A 13,711-nucleotide genomic window follows, 5' to 3' on the forward strand; every position below is an offset into this window, starting at 1 on the left:
CCATGAAGTGATGGGATCAGATGCCATGGTCTTCATTTTCTGAATGTTGAGCTTTAAGCCAACTCCTCTTTCACTTTCATCAAGAGGCTTTTTAGCTCCTCTTCTCTTTCTGCCATAAGGGTGGTGTCATCTTCATATCTGAGGTTATTGATATTTCTCCCGGCAACCTTGATCCCAGCTTGTGTTTCTTCCAGTCCAGCGTTTCTCATGATGTACTCTGCATATAAGTTAAATAAGCAGGGTGACAATATACAGCCTTGATATACTCCTTTTCCTATTTGGAACCAGTGTGTTGTTCCATGTCCATTTCTAACTGTTGCTTCCTGACCTGCATACAGATTTCTCAAGAGGGAGGTTAGGTGGTCTGGTATTCCCATCTCTTTCAGAATTTTCCATAGTTTATTGTGATCCACACGGTCAAAGGCTTTGGCATAGTCAATAAAGCAGAAATAGATGTTTTTCTGGAACTCTCTTGCTTTTTCCATGATCCAGCGGATGTTGGCAATTTGATCTCTGATTCCTCTGCCTTTTCTAAAACCAGCTTGAACATCAGGGAGTTCACGGTTCACGTATTGCTGATGTCTGGCTTGGAGAATTTTGAGCATTACTTTACTAGCATGTGAGATGAGTGCAATTGTGCGGTAGTTTGAGCATTCTTTGGCATTGCCTTTCTTTGGGATTGGAATGAAAACGGACCTTTTCCAGTCCTGTGGCCACTGCTGAGTTTTCCAAACTTGCTGGCATATTGCGTGCAGCACTTTCACAACATCATCTTTCAGGATTTGAAACAGCTCCACTGGAATTCCATCACCTCCACTAGCTTTGTTCGTAGTGATGCTTTCTAAGGCCCACTTGACTTCACATTCCAAGATGTCTGGCTCTAGATTAGTGATCACATCATCATGATTATCTGGGTCGTGAAGATCTTTTTTGTACAGTTCTTCCATGTATTCTTGCCACCTCTTCTTAATATCTTCTGCTTCTGTTAGGTCCATACCATTTCTGTCCTTTATCGAGCCCATCTTTGCATGAAATGTTCCCTTGGTATCTCTAATTTTCTTTGAAGAGATCTCTAGTCTTGCCCATTCTGTTGTTTTCCTCTATTTCTTTGCATTGATCGCTAAAGAAGGCTTTCTTATCTCTTCTTGCTATTCTTTGGAACTCTGCATTCAGATGCTTATATCTTTCCCTTTCTCCTTTGGTTTTCGCCTCTCTTCTTTTCTCAGCTGTTTGTAAGGCCTCCCCAGACAGCCATTTTGCTTTTTTGCATTTCTTTTCCATGGGGATGGTCTTGATCCCCATCTCCTACACAATGTCACAAACCTCATTCCATAGTTCATCAGGCACTCTATCTATCAGATCTAGACCCTTAAATCTATTTCTCACTTGCACTGTATAATCATAAGGGATTTGATTTAGGTCATACCTGAATGATCTAGCAGTTTTCCCTACTTTCTTCAATTTAAGTCTGAATTTGGCAATAAGGAGTTCATGATCTGAGCCACAGTCAGCTCCCGGTCTTGTTTTTGCTGACTGTATAGAACTTCTCCATCTTTGGCTGCAAAGAATATAATCAGTCTGATTTTGGTGTTGACCATCTGGTGATGTCCATGTGTAGGGTCTTCTCTTGTGTTGTTGGAAGAGGGTGTTTGCTATGACCAGTGCATTTTCTTGGCAAAACTATTAGTCTTTGCCCTGCTTCATTCCACATTCCAAGGCCAAATTTTCCTGTTACTCCAGGTGTTTCTTGACTTCCTACTTTTGCATTCCAATCCCCTATAATGAAAAGGACATCTTTTTTGGGTGTTAGTTCTAAAAGATCTTGTAAGTCTTCATAAAGCCGTTCAGCTTCAGTTTCTTCAGCGTTACTGGTTGGGGCATAGACTTGGAGAACTGTGATATTGAATGGTTTGCCTTGGAGATGAACAGAGATCATTCTGTCATTTTTGAGACTGCATCCAAGTACTGCATTTCGGACTCTTTTGTTGACCATGATGGCTACTCCATTTCTTCGGAGGGATTTTTGCCCGCAGTAGTAGATGTAATGGTCATCTGAGTTAAATTCACCCATTCCAGTCCTTTTTAGTTCGCTGATTCCTAGAATGTCGACATTCACCCTTGCCATCTCTTGTTTGACCACTTACAATTTGCCTTGATTTATGGACCTGACATTCCAGGTTCCTATGCAATATTGCTCATTACAGCATCGGATCTTGCTTCTATCACCAGTCACATCCACAGCTGGGTATTGTTTTTGCCTTGGCTCCATCCCTTCATTCTTTCTGGAGTTATTTCTCCACTGATCTCCAGTAGCATATTGGGCACCTACTGACCTGGGGAGTTCCTCTTTTGGTATCCTATCATTTTGCCTTTTCCTATTGTTCATGGGGTTCTCAAGGCAAGAATACTGAAGTGGCTTGCCATTCCCTTCTCCTATATGTTTATATAGGGTGCATTTTATTTTTTCTGTATCTACCATGGTATCTACAGCTATGTTCTCAATGATAAGGAATGATCAGAAAATCACAGCATTATAAATGTTGGCAACATTTGGAGCCTTTAATATTCGACTGTAGTGTTGGAAAAGACTCTTGAGAGTCCCTTGCACTGCAAGGAGATCCAACCAGTCCATCCTAAAGGAGATCAGTCCTGGGTGTTCATTGGAGGGACTGATGCTGAAGCTGAAACTCCAATACTTTGGCCACCTCATGCAAAGAGTTGACTCTTTGGAAAAGACCCTGCTGCTGGGAGCGATTGAGGGCAGGAGGAAAAGGGGACGACAGAGGATGACATGGCTGGATGGCATCTCCGACTCGATGGACATGAGTTTGAGTAGACTCTGGGAGTTGGTGATGGACAGGAAGGCCTGGCATGTTGTGATTCATGGTGTCGCAAAGAGTCAGACATGACTGAGCTACTGAACTGAACTGAATATTCAACTAATTTTAAATAGCATTTAAAGCTATATATGAGAGATAATATTAAGACGTACATCACTCAGAGCAAAATGGCCTATGAAAGTGAAAAGTGAAAATGTTGGTTGCTTAGTCATGTTTGACTCTTTGTGACCCTCATGGACTGTAGTCCACCAGGCTCCTCTGTCCATGAGATTTGGCAGGCAAGAGTAATGGAGGGGGTTACCATTCCCTTCTCTAGGGGATCTTCCCGACCCAGGGATTTAACCTAGTCTCCTGCATTGCAAGCAGAATCTTTACCTTCTGAACCACCAGAGATGCCCTGAGATTGCCCATAGTGTCTTGGCTTCAATATTCAGGTATTTTTCTGCATAGTCATTCAGTTCATTATAAAAGCAGGAAAGATGAAACAAATTTCTGGAAATACTTCACATTGTATATGTTTAGCATTTGACTTGTCATCTTTGAAAGATCTAAAATAATATTCTGTTAATTTTTGCACATCCCACATAACCTTGACAGGACAATCCTCTAAATCTGAAAAATCTCTAATAAACAAGAGTGACTCAGAAGTTCTTTTTGGTTGCATTTGCTTATATTTAGATTTCACTGTTTTATTTTTCAGTTCTCTTTCACCGAGTCAATAATGATCCCATCTTTCTTTACAGTAACCTAGAGGTAATTTCTATAATCCAGACATCTTTTTCTATTTATAAGGAATTCATTTATTGGTGTTTTCTTTTCCCTGATGAAATCCCTCATTATTTGACAGGTTGGCATAATATTAAGCCATTCTTAGTAGGATTTGAAACATTGTTCTTTGGTAAAAGATAGTTGATTCCAGACATCATAAAATTAGGTATTACTACTGGTTCATAGAATTTCTCACGTAATATGGTTTTTTTTTTTGCTGTTATGAGTGCCTGCACCAAAAGTCTGCAGAAAGTCAGAGCCTAGAGTTTCCCCCAGCACTGGTGACTTTGATACTTCAGTCACATAAACGTTTTTGTTTGTTTGTTTTCAGACATCACTAAGGATGATATTGCTATTCTTGTGTGCACTTATTTGCATTTTTCTGCTTGTTATTTTATTCTTTAAATGGGTTGATAAATAGTAACGTCACCTCCTTGCATAGGGCTCTGTTACCTCTCCCTGCTATCTTTTTGTTTCTTTGAAAATTGTGGTAGAATTTGATTTGGTTATGCAGGTAATTTTCATTTTGTTTTTCTTCCCTGTTCCTTTTATAACATTTTAATATTTTCCCAAGATGCAACCACTTGTTGCTTTTTTTCAGTTATATAGGCTAAAGCCTCTTTTCTTAAGATAGTACCTTGATTATTTATTTCCATTAGTGAGGAGTAATGATTCATCATTTTGGAGGGTTGTTACATTTATAATTTGAAAAATCACTTTGGCTTTATATAACACATATTAAAGTATTTCAGTTAATTAATTTATTTGGCTGCGCTGAGTCTTAGTTGCTTTGTGTGAGTTTTCTCTAGTTCCGGTGAGTGATGCTACTCTGGTTGTGATGCTCAGGCTTCTCGTTGCGGTGGCTTCTCTTGCTGCAGAGCACAAGCTCTAGGTGCTAGGGTCAGTAGTTGTGGCACACAGGCTTAGTTACTCTGTGGTATGTGGAATTTTCCCAGACCAGGATCAGACCTGTGTCCTCTGCATTGGCAGGCTGATTCTTTTCCACGGCGCCACCAGGGAAGTCCAAGATCAGGCTTTCTTAACATTATCAATGTCATACATATTAAAGGACATTTTAAAAGGCTTATAGAATAATTTTGATGTTTCCCTATCAGCAGTTTGTATGCCAGTTTTAAAAATCTATAGCTGTAATGTGAAGCATCTTATTTTAAAAATATCTACAAGAGAGCAGCTTTTAGTCTATATGCACATACTTTAAAATTGTATTTATTTAAATTTCTCTATAAGTTGATTTAAAAATATATTCCAATTAGTTTTCTCTCAAATTAGTCTTAATTAAGAAATGCTAGTTAATGAGTCTGGTGTGTCATATTAATTTTTTAACTTACATAACAATTTTGTTTTTGTATAGAGAACATATTCCAAAAAGATTTTCTCTGAGTTTTGATTCAGTATTTCAGCTAAATCTCCTATAACACCTGTAATTTATTCAGTTAAATATAGTGGGCCTATTACTTTAGACTTATTATAATCTTTGTTACCACCATGTAAATAAAACGTTATGGTTCATAATTCTGAATCTGGATTTCTTTTTAGACATTAATTGGATTTATGATAGCTTCATGGAATCTATCTTCATAAGCCTGTTTTTCTTTGAAATGTCATTGTCTTTTGTGTCACATACCCCAAAATGTTGTTACAGCATTGTTAAAATACTTGAAGATATATGAAACTTATTTAAGGCCTCGTAATATTTGTGCACAAAACAATGCTCTCTCTCTCTCTCTCTGTCACACAGACACACACACACATACACACACACACATAAGACCATGGAGCCATTTTCTGTTTCAGCAGCAGCAGAACATCTTTTTCTGTTGGGCGAAATTTCAACTCTTTCATTTGGTGGCATGAATTTCAGCATCACTCCCCAGGTTTTTATTTTATTCTTCATGCTGGCTCACCATCAATTTATAGTATTTTGTTTGTTAGATACATATATTAGGTAATAAATTGCTGACTGGATATGACTTATGCCTCTATCTTGCTATGTTGCTTTGGAATTTTAAAAATTAATGATATTCTGTTAAATGTTCATGAATTTCTGTTTCTTTCTCTGAAAACAGGCAGTGCAGATTTTGTGTTTGACTTCTGAATGCTTTTTTCAAAAAAAAAATTCTTCTCTTATTTGCTAATAAAATTTCTTGTAATTCCTCATCATAAATTCCTCTATAGAATTCTTCAGCATTGAAAAATAGATCATTTCTGATGTTCTGGAAACATAAGCAGCTCCTATTGGTGATGAGAATGAGAGAAAACGAATATGATGTATTAAAAAATGGAGGTAATAGTAATGACTTTAGTCATTAGTAATTGACTAGTAATAGTCAATAGTAATGACTTTTTAAAGGAATCACAAAAAAAGATAAAGGAAGTGGAGTCAGAATGCTAAAAATGTGTTGAGAGACTACTGAGTCAGGACTTGGGAGGCAAGAGACAGAACCTGAAAAGATAAGAAGGTAACATCAACACCATCCTGGTCATAAACTTCTAACAGTCAACATTTGGAGGGAGGCAGAGGGCAAGTGTATTATTTCCAAAAGTAAAATAGCTTTATAAAATATAATAAAGCTATACAACATAGCTTTATAGTGTTTTTCTGTAACACTGCCACTGAGGAAGTCCTTGAAAAGTTCTAACACATGGAAGGATAAATGAAATGATTCCTTTTAAAATTTGTTTTACTGAATGTGAGCTTATTGACACGGACCTTCATATTCACATGATTTCATTCTCCCAGTACTTTTTTTCCCCCCTCTGCAACATACTCATCTTTCTCAATCTTGAGTTATCATTCATAGTAGTTTTCAAGAACCTTATTTTTGAGATTGAATGAGACTATGTAGAACTAAAGTGATAAATGAACTGCCAACCCATTTACTGGTCCCACCTCTATTTGCTCATTAATTGTCTATCAACAAGTCCAATAAGATAAAACTACAGTTGAATTTATTATTGCCAGAATATAAATACGTGTATCTTGGTACCATATTTGGCAAAATGTTGTATTTAATTCTTTTTCTCCAAACAGGTCAGTGTTTGCATATTAGTGTAGACAAAAAATCACTCACTAGTATTCCCCAAATAACAGATGTAATTAAGGAGGTCCATCAGAACCAAATTGATGATATATTTTAGCTGAAGAGATACCCTGCCTGAACTAGATGGATGTTTTTAGAGAATGCTAGTAGCAGGGAGAATGGGAAGAGGAAGGTGGCTTTTTTAATCTAATGAAAATGTATCATTTACTGTGAATACCTTGAGTTGCCTGGTTATTATCAACTTTCATAGAACTTCAGCTGCTTTGAACTTTAAATATAGTTTCTTACTGAAGCCAGATCATTTAGACAAGTTGCAAGAGACCTAAACACAAGGCTTAATCTGGTGGACAAAATTTAGAATAACCTATGGTTCTTTGTTTTTGAAAGTGACTTGGCCATACTCAATAAGGGACTCTTAGGCTGTTTACCACAGAAACATAGAATAGTTACAAAAAAGAAATACAGAAAAGTTATCCCAGATCCATTAAATGAGTGATCTGGAATAAATCTAATAATGATCGTGTTACTAAGAATAGCTTGAATATGCTCCAGCTAAGATTATTACTTTTATAAAAACAGTTAAGAAAACAAATGGTCCATGAATTGCATGATTAGAGCTCTTGTTGTACTGAAGAAATTGGAAACTTTAGAGAAGCAAACATAGGCTAAAAATATTTTTAATTCTTAGATATTTTCTGTTAGGATTTTATGAGGTTTTATTTTATTCTGTAATTTCTTGCTGCAATTTGTTTCTACTCAGCCATATATGAAACTTGTGAATTAAAAAAATTCCTAAGTCACTATCAGATCAGAATAAATGGGATCTTGAAGGCTATGAAATTGCATACTGCTAATGGTATGAAAGCAATCACCGGTAAAAGTATAGATTGAATTTAATTCCATAGCTCAGGGAATTTTTAGATAGCATATTTTCTTCCTGTAAAAACTGCCATATTTTAAACTTGAGAGTGCAGTAATACTTTAAGAAGACAAATTTTTTTGTAGAAAAAATTGAGTTAAAACCATAAATTTTGTATCCCAGTGTTGAACCATATTTCATGGATTTTAATGTGATTAGGCTTATAGAACATTATTCAGAAGCAAGACTAAGGTTTTTAGGATAAACCCTGATATCACAGAGGCTTTATTATGTAAATGATGCAGAGATACTAGAAAACATATAGAGCAAAAAGAGAACTTAGAAGTAATCTTATTGTGAAGAAGGATCAGAAGTAGACCATCAGGCATTTTACTTTCAGTGAGAAACCTGATAAACTGCAAGAGTGGAAAGCATGAGGCAGAAATGATATGAGGATGTATTGGGTAAGGCTTCCAAAACTACTGAAGATTTTAGTTTTAAGTATGAGATCTTCAAGAAATGCTGTAGTTAATTGTAGACTGCAAGAGTTTTGAAACTCAGCTCTGCCAGTTATTAATATTAGCTGTGAAACCTTGGGCAAGTTATTCTCTCTGTTCCTCAACTTACTTGCTTGTAAAATGTAGGTGATAGTAACATTTCTTTTGATTGTTGTGAGGACTAAATTAATTAATGGTAATTAGAATTTAGAAATATATAAATATTTGTTCTTACTACTCTATTTAAAAACAAGGAATAAGTTTTAGCAACTTACATGACCAATGTTAGAGATACCTATGTCCATTATCTAGAAGTCGTATTTTTAATCATTAAAGAGTAATATGTATAGGCTGAATTCTTTTGATATGTATAGCATTTTGTGATTTACAGAGTTATTGGTTCTTCTTAAAATAGTGTTCCTAAGGAAACACTAAACCGTGTTCCCAGTGACTTCTGTGTTAAATATGTTTAAACAGATTCTAATTTACTGAAAATTGTTCATTCTTTTTAATTTAGTTTTTATTAATACCAGTAGTAATTACACTGTTACTCTGAAGCAGAATTACCTGGCTTAGTCATTAAGAGAGTTAGGTGGGTGCAGTACTCCACAGAACAGATGAGAAATTTCATGCAGCATAGGGAGATTACAATTTTTAAATCCTTCATCGTCCTAAAGTATACCAAAGAGAAAAGCTGGGTGCCTCACCTAATCACTGTAAAGCACTATACTTAATTACTAGAAACACTAACAAATATGCCAAATCTTAAGTAATTTTTTTTAAAAAGGTAGAAATAAGGGACCGTTAAGTTAGTACCTGATTAATTAGCTAAGTAATTTGTTATAATGAGCATAGGAAATCAGTAATAGATAGCGTTAGTATCAAGTTGATGGAAATTTCCTTTAAGGAGAGAGCAATATCTGGGCTAATTTTTGGTTGGCCAGGACATGAGAGAAAAACAGCAAAAGGCAGCTGAGGTCAGATAATAGAAGATCAAGAGTCTTGCCAAAAGACATTGGGACTTCATTTCATAGCTGTTAAATCACAGAGGCAGACATACAGCCTCTGCTAGAGATTTGAGAGATGGACTAGCTCCCTGTTTGTGAAGACATTTGAGAAGTCCATGACTGTTGCTATTAAGTAGCACTAAGCCTGGGGGGGAAATCAGCTTTGGTCACAAAGTGAAGATTGATGTTAACTTACTAGAAAAATCTAAAGTCTTTAGCAGCCTGTGCATATAGAAAAAATATTAGGAGGACTTCCATCTTAGGCATATAAGAGAAACTATGTATAGTTTTCTTTCAAGGTTTAGTAGTTGTTGATCATCATCCTTACTGGGTATAGCAGACTCTGATGTTTACCTCTGTTTATTAGACTTTTCATTTCCAGAAAAAAATCTAAAGAGTATATGATATTGAATATACTATTTTTATTGTGAATTACTTCTGGGCCTATTTTATAAGAATTTTCAAAACTAAAATGTTAACACTCTATTTTATGTTATTTTTAGTAAGTTATGTATGTGTAGTTCTTGAGGGAAATAAATTATTAAGACTTTCTTTTTAAAATTCTGTCTTTGTATTTAAACAGAGCAAATGATGATATTAGAGGAGCTTCCCCACCCCCACCCCCACCCCCACTAAGTTAGGGACAAAAAATTTTCATTTTGAGACTTTGAAGACATGTTTCTAGTTACATATGAGGTTTTAAGTTAAATTTTCATTATAGAATATAACCTAGTTTTCTCTCTTTTTTGGCCACAATATATATATTATATATATATATACATATACAATAAAATCATTGTATTGATTACCTATACAGTTTACTTAGAAGGCTAGTAAGGCTCACCAAAATATATAATCCATAAACATTATCTTAGATTTAGCTATGTTGATGTATTGCTTAAATCCTATTTACTCTAAGTTTAAAGTTATTTTTTACCAGTGGATCTTGAGATTATCTTTTAAGATTAGAAATATAACTCAACACAAATTCAAGAGGGATTTTTATAAATGTCAGTGATGAAGTTCTGGTAGTAGACACTGTTCATAAAGACTTAGAGACTTGTTTTACAGGGATTGGAGACCTTTTATATTATAATCACCAGAGACATCTATAAAAATAGAAATTCCTTGGCCTTAGCCTAGTTCTTCTGAATCAAAATCTCTGGGCAGGACACCTGAGAATTTACATTTTAAAGTAGTACTTTTGGTCCTTAAGTGCATTATAATTTAAATTCACTGTAACTACCATTTATGCTGTGCTTGGATCCATGTAATCTAAGATATTATAGGTTTGTGTATATTTGTGTGTGTGATGGAAGTTTTTGAGTAGTCTGATTAGCGAGTATCTTACTAATTTCCATAAACATCTGTAGGCAGTATTTTTTAAGTTAATGTCTTATTAGTTATCTGTAGAAATTAAGTCAGACAGTTGCAGTGAGATTGTTTCTTAACCAGTAAAATATCCTTTCTTAATGTTTTGAAAATTAGCTAGGTTCTAGCCCCAAGTGATACCAATTAAAATCTGAATATTTAAGGAAGAGACTGAGTCTCCATACGTTGAGAAGTGTCCCACATGTTTTTAATGTGTAGCTGCAATGAATCAAGGATATCCACTATTGAACAAAAGGAACAGTGATGTTCCTAGTCAAAAAATTATTGATTGACTTTGGAATCCATAGTACTTAAAACCACATGCTAAAGGTATGGATCTAAATTCTGTTTCCCTAACTGCTTGTCTCAGGCTTATTTACACAATCAGAGGAAATCGAAATCAAAATTATTTCAACAAAGCATTTTTTCTGAATAATCCCAATTCTCTATTAGACGGCAGTTTCTTTTAAAAGGCCTCTGCTAAGCTTAACTAGGTGATATAAAGCACTAATTGGTCAGTTTAAGTGATAAAGGTTGAATAATATTGATGGCTCAGAAGGTAATGTGTCTGCCTACAGTGCGGGAGACCCAGGTTCAATCCCTGGGTCAAGATTTTCTGGAGTAGGAAATGGCAACCCACTCCAGTATTCTTTTATTTATTTATTTATTTTAACTGGAAGCTAATTACTTTACAATATTGTGGTGGTTTTTGCCATACATTGACATGAATCAGCCATGAGTGTACATGTGTTCCCCATCCTGAACCCCTCTCCCACCTCCCTCCCCATCCCATCCCTCAGGGTCATCCTAGTGCACCAGCCCTGAGCACCCTGTCTCATGCGTTGAACCTGGACTGGCGATCTGTTTCATGTATGATAATGTACATGTTTCAATGCTGTTCTCTCAAATCATCCCACCCTTGCCTTCTGCAGAGTCCAAAAGACTGTTCTTTACATCTTTGTCTCTTTTGCTGTCTCATATATAGAGTCATCGTTACCGTCTTTCTAAATTTCGTATATATGCGTTAATATACTGTATTGGTGTTTTTCTTTCTGACTTACTTCACTCTGTATAATAGGCTCCAGTTTCTTCCACCTCACTAGAACTGATTCAAATGCATTCTTTTTAATGGCTGAGTAATATTTCATTGTGCATATGTACCACGGCTTTCTTATCCATTCATCTGCCGATGAACATCTAGGTTGCTTCCATGTCCTGGCTATTGTAAACAGTGCTGCCATGAACATTGGGGTACACGTGTCTCTTTCAATTCTGGTTTCCTTGGTGTCTGCGCCCTGCTGTGGGATTGCTGGGTCGTATGGCAGTTCTATTTCCAGTTTTTTAAGGAATTTCCACTCTGTTCTCCATAGTGGCTGTACTAGTTTGCATTTCAAAACAGTGTAAGAAGATTCCCTTTTCTCTGCACCCTCTCCAGCATTTATTGTTTGTAGACTTTTTGATAGTAGCCATTCTGACCGGCATGATATGGTACCTCATTGTGGTTTGACTTGCATTTCTCCTGATAATGAGTGATGTTGAGCATCCTTTCATGTGTTTGTTAGCCATCTGTATGTCTTCATTGGGGAAATGTCTATTTAGTTCTTTGGCTTATTTTTTTATTGGGTTGTTTATTTTTCTGGAATTGAGCTGCATGAGCTGCTTGTATATTTTTGAGATTAATTCTTTGTCAGTTGCTTCATTTGCTATTATTTTCTCCCATTCTGAAGGCTATCTTTTCACCTTGCTTATAGTTTCCTTTGTTGTGCAAAAGCTTTTAAGTTTAATTAGATCCCATTTGCTTATTTTTGCTTTTATTTCCATTACTCTGGGAGGTGGGTCATAGAGGATCCTGCTGTGATTTATGTCAGAGAGTGTTTTGCCTAGGCCACTCCATTATTCTTGCCTGGAAATTCCCATGGACGGAGGAGCCTGGTAGGCTGCAGTCAGTCCATGGGCTTGCAAAGAGTCAGATACGACTGAGCGACTTCACTCACTCATTTCACTTTTCATGAAGACAGACTAGCTAATTGATTTCTATGGTTCTGACTTTTACAGGCAACTCAAGGGTAATCAAGAATATATTTTTGGTAATTATCCATTCTAAAACAAGGAAAGTATTTTCTAGGTAGGGCTACATTCCTGTAGAACATCAGAATTAATGTGTTTTAAATTATATTTCTTCAAAATGTTGATGAAAACTAGGTTAGCAAGATAAAATTGGTACTCTAGAAAGTACTAAACTCTTTGTTGCTGTTGTTGAGGTACTAAGTCTTGTCTGACTCTGCAACCCATGAACTACTATATGCCAGGTTTCCCTGTACTTCAGTATCTCCCGGAGTTTGCTTAAATTCGTGTCCACTGATGCTAAACTCTATACCAAGGATCAAAATGTCAAAGTGTGTTTCACAGGCCTTTCTGATTCTTCTAAAGGAAAAAATTATTATTATCATTTAATTGCATAAAATATGTCCTACAATAGACACCTCCCTTTGCCCATACTTATAATTTTAAGATTTCCTTTAATATTTTAAATAAATGAAAAAATATTTATAACCTCAAAGTCATGATATTTTCTTACGTTTTTCTTTTAGATGAATATTGAGGATATCATTTTCTGCATGTGGGAAGTAGATATTGAAGGTTATCTGGTTTACAGACAGAATCTTTAAAAAGTAGACACTGAAGGTAAGTAATGACTATAGCCTCATAAATAATCTAATTTAAATGGTTAGGGTTGCCAGATTATAATTTAACTTACTAAACTTGCTTACTTTTTTGTCACTGGCCCTGACAACCACATGCATTCATATTCAGACACAAATTGTTATGCCTTAATACCATCTTGACAGAAAGTATCAGATTTCATTTATAATGAGCAGTTGATAAAATTGATGCATTATGGAAGAATGCAAACTAATTAAAAAGAATGAAGATATTAAGTAGCATCCATCAAAACTGGGTGCACAACTTAGAGTTTAACTTGAAAAAATAATTTTTCAGAACCTGCTATGCACTGTATTTTTTAATAATATTTATGTCCTTAACCGTGTTAAGAGCTTGTTTTTTAACCACTCCAAAAAAAAAAAAAAACCCTGTGACAGTTTCAAACACTCATAGTATTACTTCTGAATACCTAACTTCTTTTTCACTATTTCTTGAGCTCCTGAAGATTTGTCTTGACCCAATACCCTTTCACTTACCATATTCTGTTCATGTCTCCCATGATTGCTTACACACTTATGTTACTAAGTAAATTCTGAATACATTTGGTAAAACTTTGAGTGAGATACAGAGTACAAAATGCAAA

The 13,711-nt window shown here is 35.6% G+C and overlaps 1 long non-coding RNA gene across 1 annotated transcript in view; it reads left to right on the forward strand.

The window, feature by feature from the left end:
• LOC120854772 overlaps nucleotides 1–13,494 on the forward strand; it is a 166,297-nt gene extending 152,803 nt beyond the window's left edge. The window contains exon 2 of the long non-coding RNA XR_005719056.1: nucleotides 12,996–13,494. This is a non-coding gene — a long non-coding RNA (uncharacterized LOC120854772). The remainder of the gene's footprint in view (nucleotides 1–12,995) is intronic.
• Nucleotides 13,495–13,711: the final 217 nt, after the last annotated feature.

Source organism: Oryx dammah, unplaced genomic scaffold, assembly GCF_014754425.2.
Source record: "Oryx dammah isolate SB20612 unplaced genomic scaffold, SCBI_Odam_1.1 HiC_scaffold_27, whole genome shotgun sequence".
NCBI classification, from domain to species: domain Eukaryota; kingdom Metazoa; phylum Chordata; class Mammalia; order Artiodactyla; family Bovidae; genus Oryx; species Oryx dammah.